At 48.1% G+C, this 14,094-nt stretch overlaps 1 long non-coding RNA gene across 3 annotated transcripts in view; it reads right to left on the bottom strand.

The window, feature by feature from the left end:
* Nucleotides 1-2,936: 2,936 nt before the first annotated feature.
* LOC111090491 overlaps nucleotides 2,937-14,094 on the bottom strand; it is a 37,771-nt gene continuing 26,613 nt past the window's right edge. The window contains exons 4-6 of one of the 3 annotated variants that reach the window (XR_005372091.1): nucleotides 12,170-12,342; nucleotides 11,572-11,644; nucleotides 2,937-4,299 (exon numbers count right to left, since the gene is read on the bottom strand). This is a non-coding gene — a long non-coding RNA (uncharacterized LOC111090491). The remainder of the gene's footprint in view (nucleotides 4,300-11,571; nucleotides 11,645-12,169; nucleotides 12,343-14,094) is intronic. The other 2 variants (XR_005372092.1, XR_005372090.1) reach the window with 2 other exon arrangements.

Raw genomic sequence — 14,094 nt, 5'->3', positions numbered from 1 at the left:
CTGAAGGTGTGCAGCGTGAGGATTTGATACACGCGTGTATTCGAAATGTCGACCACAATGAGGTTACTTAACACATCCTTCTCCGGACATAATGCACGGTGTTGCCCTGGTGAGAACGCAGAAGCTCTCCTCTCAGAGCAAATGTACAGTCAGCGTTACCAACTGCGGTCACCACGCCGGACATTCGGTCCCCAGACTTTAGTCATCTTAAAACAAAACCCTTTGACCAACATCTCCCCCTTCCCCCTCGTCCCCAACACACCATTCTGCTCTGTTTCTGTGTATTAGATGGTTTTCTGTTGTTGTGTTTTTTTTGTTTTGTTTTGTTTTGTTTTTAGATTCCACATATGAGTGAGAATCCCCAAAAAAATCTTTCCTGGCTTATTCTACTCAGCAAGAGGGATGGACCCTTGAGGTCTAGCCATGTGGAAGCAGGTGGCAGGACTTCCTTTTTCCCCGATGCGTAATACTCCACTGGTGTATAGTCCTCTGTCAGGGGTGCTCGGGCTGCTTCCGTGTCCTGGCCACTGTGACTAATGCTGCACGAAGTCCGCGACTTTGAGCAGCGACGGGCCTTCCTAGAGCCAGGAGGATGTCTCCCGGGCTTCACCCGAGACCTTTCTGGATCCTCGCTTGGAGCCTTGCTGCAGAGAGGAGGTTGCCACCGAGCAGGTCGGAGAAGGGACGTGGGGGACAAGACGTGAGGCTGCCCCATGGGGCCCGGGGCCAATGAGAGCCGCCGGTGCTAGCTGAGCCCCAGCTAGGAGGTCAGGGACATCTTGGAGGAAGGAACAAGGACGGTTTAAGACCTGAACCTCAGGCCCTCACTGTGACCTGCAGCAGAGCCCACCCAACAATCGTTGCCCTCTGATGGCTCCGAGTGGACTCTCCAAACGATTGCATGGACAGAGCGGGGAGGGCGCCGGATAAAGCCGGAGATCCACCATCCGCTGAGCATCTACTGACACCACGTGCTCTACCTACATGACCTCACTTCATTTTCCCAACATCCAGTGCGAGGTAAATGTTATTATGTTCCCACTCGACAGGTGAGCAAACCGCAGCTCCGAGGGATCGAGGGATTGGTCTGGGATCAGGCGGCAGCCCCTGAGCCAGCGGGATCTGAATCTCGTGCCCCCCGTAGCAGAAACGCGCTCGTGTGGGGCAGCGCCCAAGAGACCTGCTGTCAGACGTGAGCATCCCAAGCGGGGCTGAGCGCTTTTCATTAATTATTTCATTGATTCACACATTTCCTTCATTTTACAATTATCTATAGAGCACCTGCTATTGGCTATACGGGCAGGCCAGATAAAGGCCCACAGATGAGTATCGTGAGCCCCTCTGAGGGCTTCTCTGACATCCCCAGGTGGTTAGGGCAGCGGGAGGACCAGAACTGGGGGCACCCGGCTCCCACGGATGAACCTGCCTGCTTTTCCCATGGGATACAGACTCACGGGTTCGCTCCCTGTGTGTGCGTGGTCCTGGCCATGCACATTCGATGGAATATGATGGCATAATTATAGGAATAGATAACACCCCAAGCTTCCCTAACCACCCTGCTCTAATCATACACAGCCCCAGAACACATTGTAACAATGTGTCACCCATCTCCCAAGGTAGAATGCGCTAACTCTTAATTATAAGCCAGGACTAGAGATGAGTAAATAAATATGCATGCCAGTCTCAATGCTATAATTAGAACTACCACTGGCTAAAGAAAAGTAGAGACATTTTAATTCCAGGCCTCGGCTTGAATGTGGAGTTGCTGCTAGGGAACAGTCCATGTGCATTAACACATTAAGTTCTGAGCAAGTGGTAGTGTCATAAGAAGATAGGGTTTTTGGTTTTTGTTTCAGTGTTGTTTTTGTTTTGTAAGCGGGGCTGGGGTGCACTCTATATGCCACTTGATGTTTCAATTCTGTGTTTATTCCCCAAAGCTGATGATGATTAGTATTTTTCAGACATTTCTTACAGTCAATGATAATTTTGTTTTTAAAGATTTTATTTATTCATGAGAGACAGAGAGAGAGAGGCAGAGACACAGGCAGAGGGAGAAGCAGGCTCCATGCAGGGGGCCCGATGTGGGACTAGATCCAGGGATTCCGGGATCACGCTCTGAACCGAAGGCAGACACTCAACTGCTGAGCCACCCAGGCGTCCTGATACTTTTGCATAAGATGTCTAACTCGATTTGTATAATGTGTTGGCCCCATTTCTTGGCAATAAGGGGTCAGGTGATGATGGGATGGACATACACAATCTATTCATACATTTAGTATTTTTTCTCAAGCATCCACCTTATGCCAGGCCCTGTTCGAGGCAGTGAAAGACACACTTCCTGGAGCTTATTTTTTAATGAATGAAGGCAGACGGATAAATAATAAACAGGTTTGTAGCTAAGAACCCAATACACACAAAATGTCAGGTGGTGATAAGTGCTATAAAGAAATATGTCAGAAAAAAAAAAAAAAAAAAAAGAAATATGTCAGGATGAAGGGATAGAGAATGAACCACCCCTTAGATGGGGTCCCTGGGGAAGATTCTGATGAAGGACATCAGGGCACAGACCCGATGGGCATGTGTTGAAAAGCACCCAAGCAGAGGAAAGAGGAGGTGCAAAGGCCCCGAGGCAGGAATCTGTCTGAAGTGTCCAAAGGTCAGCAAGAAGGCCAAGTGTAAGGAAATAAGATCAGAGAGGAAGACAGGGCCCCGTCGGATAGCCTTAAGGGTCACAGTAAGGACGAGGATATTACCCTGAGGAAGATGGGAGCCATTGCAGGGTTTTGAGCAGAGGAGTGACATGATTCAACATCAGTTTTAAAAAGAATTATTCGGAGGGCACCTGGGTGGCATAGTCGGTTAAGCATCCAACTCTTGGTTTTGGCTCAAGTCGTGACCTCTGGGATCGAGGCTGTGTTGGGCTCCATGCTCTGCGTGGAGTCTGCCTGAGACTCTCTCCTTCTCCCTCTGCCCCGCTTCTCATGCTCTCTCTCGCTCTAATAAATCAACAAATCTTTACAAAAAGAAAATTAAAAGAAAATGAAAGAATGATTCTGGTTTTGTGTGCAGGACAGATTTAAGGGAGCGAGCATGTAAAGAAAGCCCCCCCAGGGGTGGCCACTGTCCGTCCCTCTTGCAGTAAGTGCCTCTCATTGGGGTGGTGTAGCATGGTGGCTCATGAGCAGAATGCTGGGTCCCCATCACGGGTACGTGGTCCTCGACAAGTCGTTGAAAATTTTGTGCCTCATTCTACTCACCTGTAAAATGGGGATAATTACCTTACCTTCCTCGGTGGTTCTCCAAGTGCGGCTCTCAGGCCAGCATTATCAGTGTCCCCTGAGAACTTCCTGAAGATGCAAATTCTCAAGCCCCACCCCCCACCTGCTGATCCAGAAACCCTGGGAGTGAGGCTGCCAGATAAATGAGCAAGGCATCCGGGGAAATTTGCATTTCAAATTGAATTTTCTTTTCTCCCAGCCCCATAGCTGGTAAGGGTGCCATTAGGTCCAGGAAGGGCCACTGTTTGTTCGTGGACTTGCAACCACCTGGAAATCTGGTACAACAGCGGCCTGCCCCGGGGGCTGACATGGGGATTAAGGAAGATCAAGTGTGTGAAAGCTCCTAGCCCAGAGCCTAGCACTTAGTAGGTATTCAACAAATGTTAGGTCTTCACAATCATTCATCTGAACAGCCATTCATTTGACAACTGCTTTTCTCTGCAGTGGCCAGCTCCTATGGTAGGTGCTCATCTGTGTGTGCCGAGTGTGTGCGTGTGCAGACGTGGGCGTGCCTCTCACCCAGAAGCATTGCTTGTGGTAATATGACGCTGTGTGTTAGAATGAATGGGAAATGAAATCTCCCCCCTTTTTTTCTTAAGCCTAGGAAGTGAAGGGCTTAGGCCAATGCTTCTCAAGTGGTCACGTCTATAGGAATCACCTGTGGATGTTGTTAAACATCAGACTCTGACTCGGCTGGTCCTGGGTGGGCCTTGAGATCCTGCGCTTCTAACAAGATTCCGGGTGACGCTGAGGTCTGGGACTGGAGCCATACTTCGGGATGGAGAGACGTCCGGCTACCAGCATAGCCCAGAGCATGACTGGTGTGTGCTGTTACCACGTGGTGGTTACTCAGGTTTAGGGGTGAGCTCTGGAAGGGCAGGGGCTGTCCGAAGAGTTGTGTGCTCCAAGGGTGGTAGACACGGAGGGATGAACAGCCTCGGAGTCTGGCACTCAGTACGCAGTTAACGATTGCTCACTGCTTCCAATGACTCACGCAGGAGGAGCCAGTGTACCATAAACCCTGTAATAAAAATTTAGTTTTATCCAACAGAAAGATCATGGGATAACTCTGATTTTTAATACATCTGTTCTAGTATAGGATTCCCTTTAAGTAGTCTGCTCTTTTATTTTTTTTAGATTATTTATTTATTTATTTATTCATGAGAGACACACAGAGAGAGACAGGGACACAGGCAGAGGGAGAAGCAGGCTCCCTGTGGGGATCCCAATGCAGGACTCGATCCCAGGACTCCAGGATCACGTTCTGGGCCCAAGGCAGGCACTTAACCACTGAGCCACCCAGGTGCCCCAGTACTCTGCTCTTCTAAACACGTTCCAGGGACACGTGGGGGGGCTTAGTGCTTGAGCATCTGCCTTTGGCTCAGGGAGTGATCCTAGGGTCCTGGGATCGAGTCCCGCAGCATGCTTCTCCCTCTGCCTGTGTCTCTGCCTCTCTCTCTGTATCATTAACAAATAAATAAGTAAAATCTTTAGAACACACACACACACACACACACACACACACACACACTCCAAGCAGGATTTAACTGATTTTTCAGATTTTAGAAATCGACTTCATGCACAGTGTGAGGCCCCTAAAAGGGCCCAGGGTGGTCTCCTGGTGTTGCTTTCCAGGTGTGGCCTTGGCAGCTGTGCCAGCATGGGAGCTGGTGACATGTCTGGGTACCCTGTTCCACTTCCCACCTCCAGGTTCCACCGCACGTTCTCCCTCACTGCCTGGTCTCCCTCTGGTGCCCTTGCCCTTGTCCCTCGCCTGTCCTGATCCTTTCTCCGGGAGACTCAGATGTGGGGGGATAGTGCTCGTCCGCCTGCAGTCCGAAGCCGCTCACACTCCCTGTCTCCCCATCCTCCTCTCCCTGGGCTCTGCTCCCCCCCAGGAGAGCTCTTCGCAGCCGTGCAAGCTGAAAGGGCAACGACAGCCACTTGTGCTGTTCGAGCTGGAATCCACATGCCGTAAGGCTCGCCCATTTCAAGTGTACAAGTCAGTGGTTTTGAGTAAATTCACGAAGCCGGGCACCCATCACCACCGCTGAATTTCAAAGCACTTTTTTCACCCTGTACCTTTTAGCACTCATTCTCCGTCACCCCCCCCACACCCCCCAAATCTCCAGTAATCACTAATCTTCCTGTCTCTGTGCATTGGTCTAGTCTGAACATTTCACATAAGTGGAATCCTAGACTATGCGGCTTGTTGTCTCTGCCTTCTTTCTCTTAGCAGAGCGTTCTCAGGATCCATCCATGTGGTAGCACAAGTCAGCACTTCATTCCTTTTTATGGGTGAGAATTTCCCTTATATGGATATACACCCATGTGCACAGCACCCTTCTTCACGATATAACATGGAAGCAATCCCCGTGTCTGTCCACTGACAGAGGAATGAACAAGATGTGGCCTATGCATACAAAGGGATCTTATTCAGCCTTGAAGTGGAAGGAAGTTCCACCATATACAGCAACATGGATGGATCTGAGGATATTGCGCTAAGTGAAATAAACCAGTTACAAAAAGACAGATACTGGGTGATTCCACTTACAGGAGGTACTTCAAATAGTTGGAATAAAATCATAGACAGAAAATGGGATGATAGGGTGCCAGCGGCTGCCACAGGGCGTTGGGATTTGTTTAATGGGGACTGGGCTTCAGCTTGATGAGACGAAAAGAGCCCAGAGAAGGATGATGATGGTTGCACATCATGAACATATTTAATAGCATTGGGCTGTACACTCCAAAATGGTTAGGATGGCATATTTTGTGTTATGTGTGTTTTGTCACACTGAAAATTTTTTTAAAAACTAAGTTGAGGGGGGCACTTGGTGGGATGAGCACTGGGTGTTATGCCAAATGTTGGCAAATTGAACTCCAATAAAAAAAATTTAAAAAAAGAGAAAAAAAAAACTAAGTTGAGGGAAAGACAGCAGAGTTTCCATCAGTCAAGCAGGGAAAGGCATATTCATGTTGAACTTGCTAGAATTTGCAGTACTACTTATTTTATGCTATTTTGGCCAAGTTACAGACAATGGATGTTTCAGGGGAGGTAGATAGGGAAGCATGGTGAAATCTTGTTTTCTGGGTAATTCCTGTTGTGAAAATAAAAATGTGTCTGCAGAGCTTATCTATTTTGCAATCTTTTCCTAAGGGAGAGGCTCACACTCTAGTTATAAGAGGGGAAATGTGCTGTAAAATTCATTACTATTAAACCTTTGAAATTTTATCTCGCTCCCCTCAAAGCCAGCATTTTATTGGCTCTGCGCTGCCCAGTGCTTTTATACTGGGGATCTGTGCCGCACAAAACAGCAGCTGTCTCTTTCTTGTGTATCCAGCTCCAAAGAATGCAGTGGTAAATTGGATTCATTTCTTTGGTAATTGTTGAAGCGATGCCTGGGAATGTTGAATTCATTATGGTGCTGCTTTACCCTTCTACAGATCTGAAAAACCATTACCGAAAAAAACACAAGCTTGTAATTTCCTTAATTACTCATCTGAGAGGTTCTTCTGTGCCGGGACAATTTTAAAAACTACTGCTCGGGTAATGGTGAGAGATGTGTCAGCTGCACTTACTAAGGTAAATTATAATGATGCAGACATGAGTGGGAGAGGAGACAAAGTGGAAGTAAAATGAATATGGTGGAACCATCCGTCGAATAGCTAACATATGCTCCATTTGGGGGCTCCATTGTGTACTAAAATATATTTTTAAGATTGTAGAATTCATAAGTTTGTATAGGGCAGTGGAAAAAAAAAAAAAAAGAAACCAGAGAGGAACCTTTGGGATTTGTCAACAGCAAAATGCCTTTCCATTCATTGTACCTCTCAAAGAGTTGCACAGGTAAAGACAATCCAGTTTGATATTTGCACCTTTTTCATAAACACTGACCACTCATTCTTAAACAGAGTTCTGGATTTTAAGCAGGCTAACTGAAATTGTGTTAACATTTTTTAAAAAAGATTTTATGTATCTATTTCAGAGAGAGAGAGGGGGCGCAAGCCTGAGCAGGGGGAGGGGCGGAGCAGGGAGCCTGGATGATGGCAGGGCTCTATCCTAGGACCCCGAGATTGTGACCTGAGCTTAAGGCAGATGCTTAACTGACTGTGCCGCACAGGTGCCTCTGATGTTAATTAACATTTTTTGCAATTTCATTAGTAAGAAAAGGGTCATGTGGAAATGAATTTGCAGTGGATAAGTGTAGACAATGCTCTTTGTCTAGGCAGACCAGGACAGATCTCAGATATCTTGGGGGAATTTTTAAGGATTAAGAGGGGATCCGACATAGACATTAATCACTTAGGAAAAATGATCCAAAGCCCAGGGGGCATTAGTGCTGTAGACTGAATGTTTGCATTGCCTCTCACCCCTGGATTCATATATTGAAACCCTAAGCCTCAGTGTGGTGGAATCAGAAGGTGGGATCTTTGGGAGGTGATTAGGTCATAAGGGGAGTGGGGAGCCTTTATCAATGGGATTAATGGGATTAATGTTCTTGCAACGGAGGCCCCAGAGAGTTCCCTTGCTCCTTCTACCATCCTCCCAGAAGGAAAAGATTGTCTATGAACCAGAAAGTGGGCCTTGATCTTAGACTTCCCAGCATCCAGAACTAAGAAATACCTTTCTGTTGTTAGAAGCCCCCTAGGCTACAGTATTTGAGCGATGACACCCGAAATGCCCTAAGACAATCAGTACAAAAGGGTCAACATAAGGTAGGAGAAACCCAAGGAAAGCAAATCCAAGTTACAACTCAGAGAATTGCAGAGTAGCTTAAATAAAATAAAAGTTGCAAACTCCATAGAATGAGAAAGTCCAGGATTAGACAATGTTTTTAGCTTTCCCTCAAAGACATCTCGCCATCACTTTGGTCTAGTTCAAAGGTTTTCTCGTGTAAGAGTCCTATCTGTCAAATCTAGAAGATGTGCTCCAATCTCTCTCTTAGTCTGAAAGCCAAGATAATTTTGGTCACTTCCCAGGTTGATTTGGATTTTATATTTCTGTAGCTCTCTGCTTCCAGCTTCCAAGGAAACAGGTCTGCTGTCAATTCCTCTTTTGCACTCCAGTGTGTGAGTTTTACACGCAGAGGCTATAAATCATTCACGAGGGACAGTTATTCCTTGCTCCTTGAGGGGGAAGACGTTTTTGAATTAAAGATGGATTTCTGCTTGGCTTGGTGTCCTCTCCTGGGTGCTTTTCTGGGTAACAGATCGATCATTTCAATTTCTAGCATTTTCAAGTAATTACCCAGGCCACTGATTTTCAAATTCTTGCTCGCTATGATTCTGAATCATAGCTTTAGTTTTGCAAGAACTTCCAACCTTATGTCCTCGCAGCAGCTAACACAAGTTACAAGTCACATATATCTTGAAAATGGCTTCAATTCAGACCTCGTTTCCCTCGTGGTGATTAGAGGTTTCTTCCCACAGTCCCCAAATGCAGGGATCGGCGGCAGTGAGGACTGAATAATCTTGCCAGAGCCCTCAGGTTGAAATCAGCCTCTGACCCCACTGCCCAGACCCTCTGTTTCTTCCCTTCCACTGCCAGATAAACTTATATTCTTCCCTGAGGGTTTCAGTTCAACAAAAATTAGGGAGCACCTGTCATGTGACAGGTTGGGTCCCAGGTGTTTAGGTGGTGACCGAGAGAAGCATGCTTCTTGCTCTCCAGAAACTTCTATTTTGTGTATATATATATATAAATCACACAAGAAGATATACTTCAGTATTACTTGGTGTTTGAAAAATAGACAGAAGTTCCCTTTAGAGCCCAGAGACGTGTGCTGGGGGCTCGGTGGAGCTGCAGGAGTGGGGAAGAGGCCCGGCAGGTGATTCTGAGGAGATAGGTCAGATGGCCTGGGGGCCCCAGTGGGATTGCACAGGATGGAAGGATAGGAACATAGAGGAAGGGCAGCCCCTGTGGCTCAGCGGTTTAGCGCCACCTGCAGCCCAGGGTGTGATCCTGGAGACCCTGGATCGAGTCCCACGTCGGGCTCCCTGCATGAAGCCTGCATCTCCCTCTGCCTGTGTCTCTGCCTCTCTCTCTCCTCTCTGTGTATTCTCATGAATAAATAAATAAAATCTTTAAAAAAAAAAAAAAAAAAAAAGGAACATAGAGGAAATAGAAATGATAGAATTTTTATAGCCTTTTGCTAAGAGATTCCATAATTTACCTTCAGCGAACATGCTGGCTACGGGTGTTTTTCTGGGGGGGATTGTACGGGTATGGAGGAAACCGTGGATGGATATATGCTAAATTCTCAACTTGGGTCTGCGGGTGTATTAGTCTCGGTTCTCAGGTCTGTTTTAGGCTGGGTTTTCTAGAGCAACGGAACTCACAGATGCAGTTGTGGGGGGAAGGGGAAAGCCAAAAGTGGAAAAAAAAAAAAAAAGGAGGGAAGAAGGAAGGAAGGAAGAAAAAAAAAAAGACCAACAAAACAGCAGTATGAGTAGTTGGTATGACTGACATGTTAAGCATTTCTGTAAAAATTACATGTGTGTATATAAAAGAGAAAGTTAAGAAAAGAAAAATAATGAGCAGTGACAAATGTATGATGATGTGTGCAGCACTGTGGTACCATACAGACAACTTCTCTGGCATAAAAACCCCCTCTGCTCCACCAATTCATTGCTTCCTCCCTCTCTCCTGGCCCCTGGTAACATCTGATCTTCTTGCTATCTCCATAGTTGGCCTTTTCCAGAATGTTACACAGTTGGAATCATACAGCATGTAACCAGATTGTCTTCTTTCACTTAGGGTTTTAAGGTTTCTTCATGATAGCTCATTTCTTTTTAGTGGTGATAAATAGTCCACTGTCTAGATGTACCACATTTTATCCATTCACCTACTGAAGGATATTTTAGTTGCTTCTATCTTTCGGCGATTATGAATAAAGCTGCCATAAACATTATTGTGTAGAGTTTTGTATGAATGTAAGTTTTTAATCATTTGGGTAAATACTAAGGAGTAAAATTGCTGGACTGTAAAAAAAGAAAAAAAAAGAAAAAAAAATTTAAAAGGATGTTGGGATCATTCATCTTATCTGACATTGCTTAGACAATGGACGGTGGCCTGATAGACTGGAGCTGGGGAACTGGGTGTGTGGGATGCGTCCTGGGCCTCTGCTGGGAGGAGTTCAGGAGTGCGGTGGTCGTCTGTCAGCATCTGCTCACCCAGGCCTGGCTTGCTTTCACAGATTCCATTCCTACTACGGGCTGCATGTTTGTGCCCTACCCCCCCCTCACTTGTTCACCGCCGGACCCCCAGGGTGATGGTATTTGGAGGTGAGGCCTTCCGGAGGTGGTTAGGTTTTGGTGAGATCGTGAGGGTGAGGCCTCACAAAGGGATTGATTAGTGCCTTGATAAGACGAAGAGACCAGAGTGTGCTCCCTCTCAGTCATGTGAGGATGTAGCGAGAAGGCAGTTGTCTACAAGCCAGGAAGAGATCTCGCCAGAGCCTGACCACACTGGCATCCTGATCTTGGACTTCTAGCCTCTGTAATCGGCAAATACACGGTGGTTGTTTACGCCACCCAGTCTGTGGTATTTTGTTACAGCAGAGCAAGCTAAGACAGTTCCCATTACAGTGGAGCTATAGCATGCAAATTACTTCCGGGACAAGTAGCACAGGGACTTAAATTCATACTAACGTGTAAATGACTGCTACTAGATCTGTGAACTGATCTAGTAGTGGGTGGAGGTGTGGAGGGAACCCTGAGTCAGAAAGGCTTAGAAGAAAGTCTGTCACTCTGGATTGGGTTAGAAGGAGAAGTTATAGAGAAGTTCTGCTGGTCGGGCTGGCTCTGCTAAGGAAAATAAAGTACAGATCTGGGTTCAAGTCCCAGCTGTCACTTATTGGCTGTATTGCCTTAGGCAGGTGACAACCTCTCTGGAAGTAAAGGCACCTACCTCACGTGGCTGTCTCAGAGGGAAATGGGATTGCATGTATGTACAGTGCAGTGTTTGTCAGTGTTAGGTAGGTGGTTATTTTTTTAAATTTTTTTTCTTAAGATTTTATTTATTTATTCATGAGAGACACAGAGAGAGGCAGAGACATAGGCAAAGGGAGAAGCAGGCTCCCTGCAGGGAGCCCGATGCAGGATTCAATCCCAGGACCCCGGGACCACACCCTGAGCCAAAGGCAGACGCTCAACCGCTGAGCCACCCCGGTGCCCCTAGGCAGGTGTTTTTTCCTGTTTTTCCCAAATGGGATGCTCAGAGTTGGCCTCAGGCACCCTTTCCCCCTTATAAATGTGCCCACAGTCCGAGCAGGTGTTCACTGTCACAACTTACCATTTGTTGGTCTCGCTGTCCTCAGCCTACAAGAACCTGGCAGGGCTGCTCCTGCCTCAGTCACCCCAAACTGCTGTGAGAGATGAGTAGAGCTGAGTATTGGAGCGTGTGTGTGTATGTGTGTGCGTGTGTGCACATGAAAGACAGAGTCCTAGTCCAGGCCTTGTCCCTGAGGAGCCTGGAGACCCTGTGGGATCAGCCCACCTCGTCCCAGTGATCTGGGCCCCAGCAGTACCCCTGGGCTGGTCGGTGCTCTGGTCAGCGAGGCTCCCAGCTGTCCAGGCCAGGCCCCGGGCCCTCCCTTATGATCTGTTCCCTGGCCGGAGTGACTGTCCATCTGCCACCACTGCCCCCCGGATCCTTCCCAGCCCGGCCTCCTCGGCCCCAGGCCATCATGCTCCCTCCTTCGAGAATCCCCCTCTCCTCTCCCCTCTGCACAGGAGATGCTCTTCGCATTACAAAGTCCTGTACCAGGTGAGGCAGGGAAGCCGGGCTGCTTCCTCAGTGGGTGGTCTTCCAGGGACCCAAGAAAGGTGGCCTTTTGTCTTTGTAATAAAGGACTGGCCATTTGGTGTCAAAACTGCCCCAAATCCTGTACCTGTGGTTGGAGATGACGATGGCAGCTGACATGACCCAAACCTGTGGTTTCTTCTGGTTTTGGAGAAGAAGTGCGGAGGCTCCCTGACGCTGCCATTCCCTCTGCACCGGCTCGCAGGCTGCCGGGCTATGCTTGCACACATCGGTTTATTTGCTGTTTTCAGTATTTATTGCCTAATGAAATGACAAATTGCATCGGATGCAGCTGTCTCGTCAATGAGGAAGCAAAGTAATTAAGTGTTAAAATTATATTGCTTCAATCCCCAAGCTGTGCTTGCTTCGTTGAATGGCTAAATTGAATGGCTATAAAAGATCCCAGTGCAGGCTTGGTAAATGGCCTGTCACATCCTGTAGGAAGGGAACTCCATGGTCAATAAGACCTTCTGGACTTCTCGTGTCAAAATGACAAATGGATCATGCTTTCCTCCTGAATAATGATCATTTGTCACCTGCTGGTGGCAGAGGAACAGGCCGGGGCTGCTCATTTACCTAATCTGCTGAGGATGACTCTGTTGGGGGAGCTGTAAGTTCCCAGGCCTGGCCTCCCCACTCCGGCCCCCGCAGCCTCTCTCCATTTCTGATCCTGAGACCAAGGGCCCATTCCCAGAACATGAGATTTTGTTTTGTTTTGTTTTTGTTTTTGATTTGTGGAAAAAATATATAACATGATACTGATCAATTTAACCATTTATAAGTGGTGACCTTAGGGGCATTCAAAACATTCCCGTTGCTGTGTGACCATCGTCCATCAACTATGCCCCAAACTTTATCATCTCAAACTCTGTCCCCATCACACCACGGTTCTCCCTTCCTCCTCCCCCAGCCCCTGGGAATCCCTATTCTGTCTCCCGCCTCTGAATGTGTCGGCTCCAAGCACGTCAGTGAAGGAGAATCCTGCAGTATTTGTCTTTGTGTCTGGCTCATTTCACTGGCCATGTGTCCAAGGTCCATCCATGCTGCAGCATCCATCAAAATTCCAGTCCTTTTGACAGCTGTGTGATATTCCACTAGGCGGGTTTGGGAGAGGATCCGTCTCAGGACCCCTGGCTGGCTCCCTCTCAGGCCTGGGCCCTGCCCGCCCCGGGTGCAGCCATCGTCGCTGCGGGTCGTGAGGCCAGGCCTCTCTGCTACCTTCCCCCCGGGGGCACGGTGGACTGCCCCTCCCTCCCTCCTCTTTGGCTCTGGGTCTACGAGCCACGGATGCACTGAGGGGATTGTGGGGGAAATACGGAAGATGCCAGGAGGGAGTTATTTCTTGGATTTTGTGAAATGCTAAGATGCTAACAAACACTGAGCAGGAAATCTGTTTGCGTTTAGACAACCAGCCCTTCAGAGCGACCCTCTGTGGCTGTTGCCATGGGGATAGTGGAGAGGTGATGGTCAGTCCATCTCGGGGTCTGCAGGGCAGGGGACTGTTGGCTTCCCTGGTTAGTCGGTGCTGGGTTAGTTAGGAGATGTAGGGTCGCTCCACGGGGCACACCTTCGCTCTGTGTATCTCTCCACCCAGAACACCTGGGGAGCCTCACCTTGCATGAGAATGTGAGCTGAGTCCTGGCACCCCTGTGGCTATTATGTGACCATGAAGTCACTGCACATTCATCTCAGAAGGAGCTAACACTCCTTCTTACTACAGGTGGGGAAACTGAGGCCCCGGGAAGCAACAGCAGGTGCCAAGGCCCCTCAGCTGGGACCCGATCATGGTTCCCTTGGCTCTTCTGATGTCCCCTCCACATGGCACAGCAGGTGCACCTTCCAAACTGACAAGCGGGCAGCGGGCCTGGGGGAGCCCGTGCGGTCAGCCGAGGGTCAGGGTGATCAGTGGGGGGAGCGGTCGGTCCCAGATGCGACCAGACTGGCGCTCGTTTCCACCTGACACTGAGCATCGTCCCTATTTGGGTCAGGAAGACCCTTTTTACTCCTGAAATA

This window comes from Canis lupus, chromosome 17 (genome assembly GCF_011100685.1).
Source record: "Canis lupus familiaris isolate Mischka breed German Shepherd chromosome 17, alternate assembly UU_Cfam_GSD_1.0, whole genome shotgun sequence".
NCBI lineage: Eukaryota > Metazoa > Chordata > Mammalia > Carnivora > Canidae > Canis > Canis lupus.
Note: the sequence above shows the minus strand (reverse complement) of the source record. Positions and strands in the feature narration are given on the sequence as shown.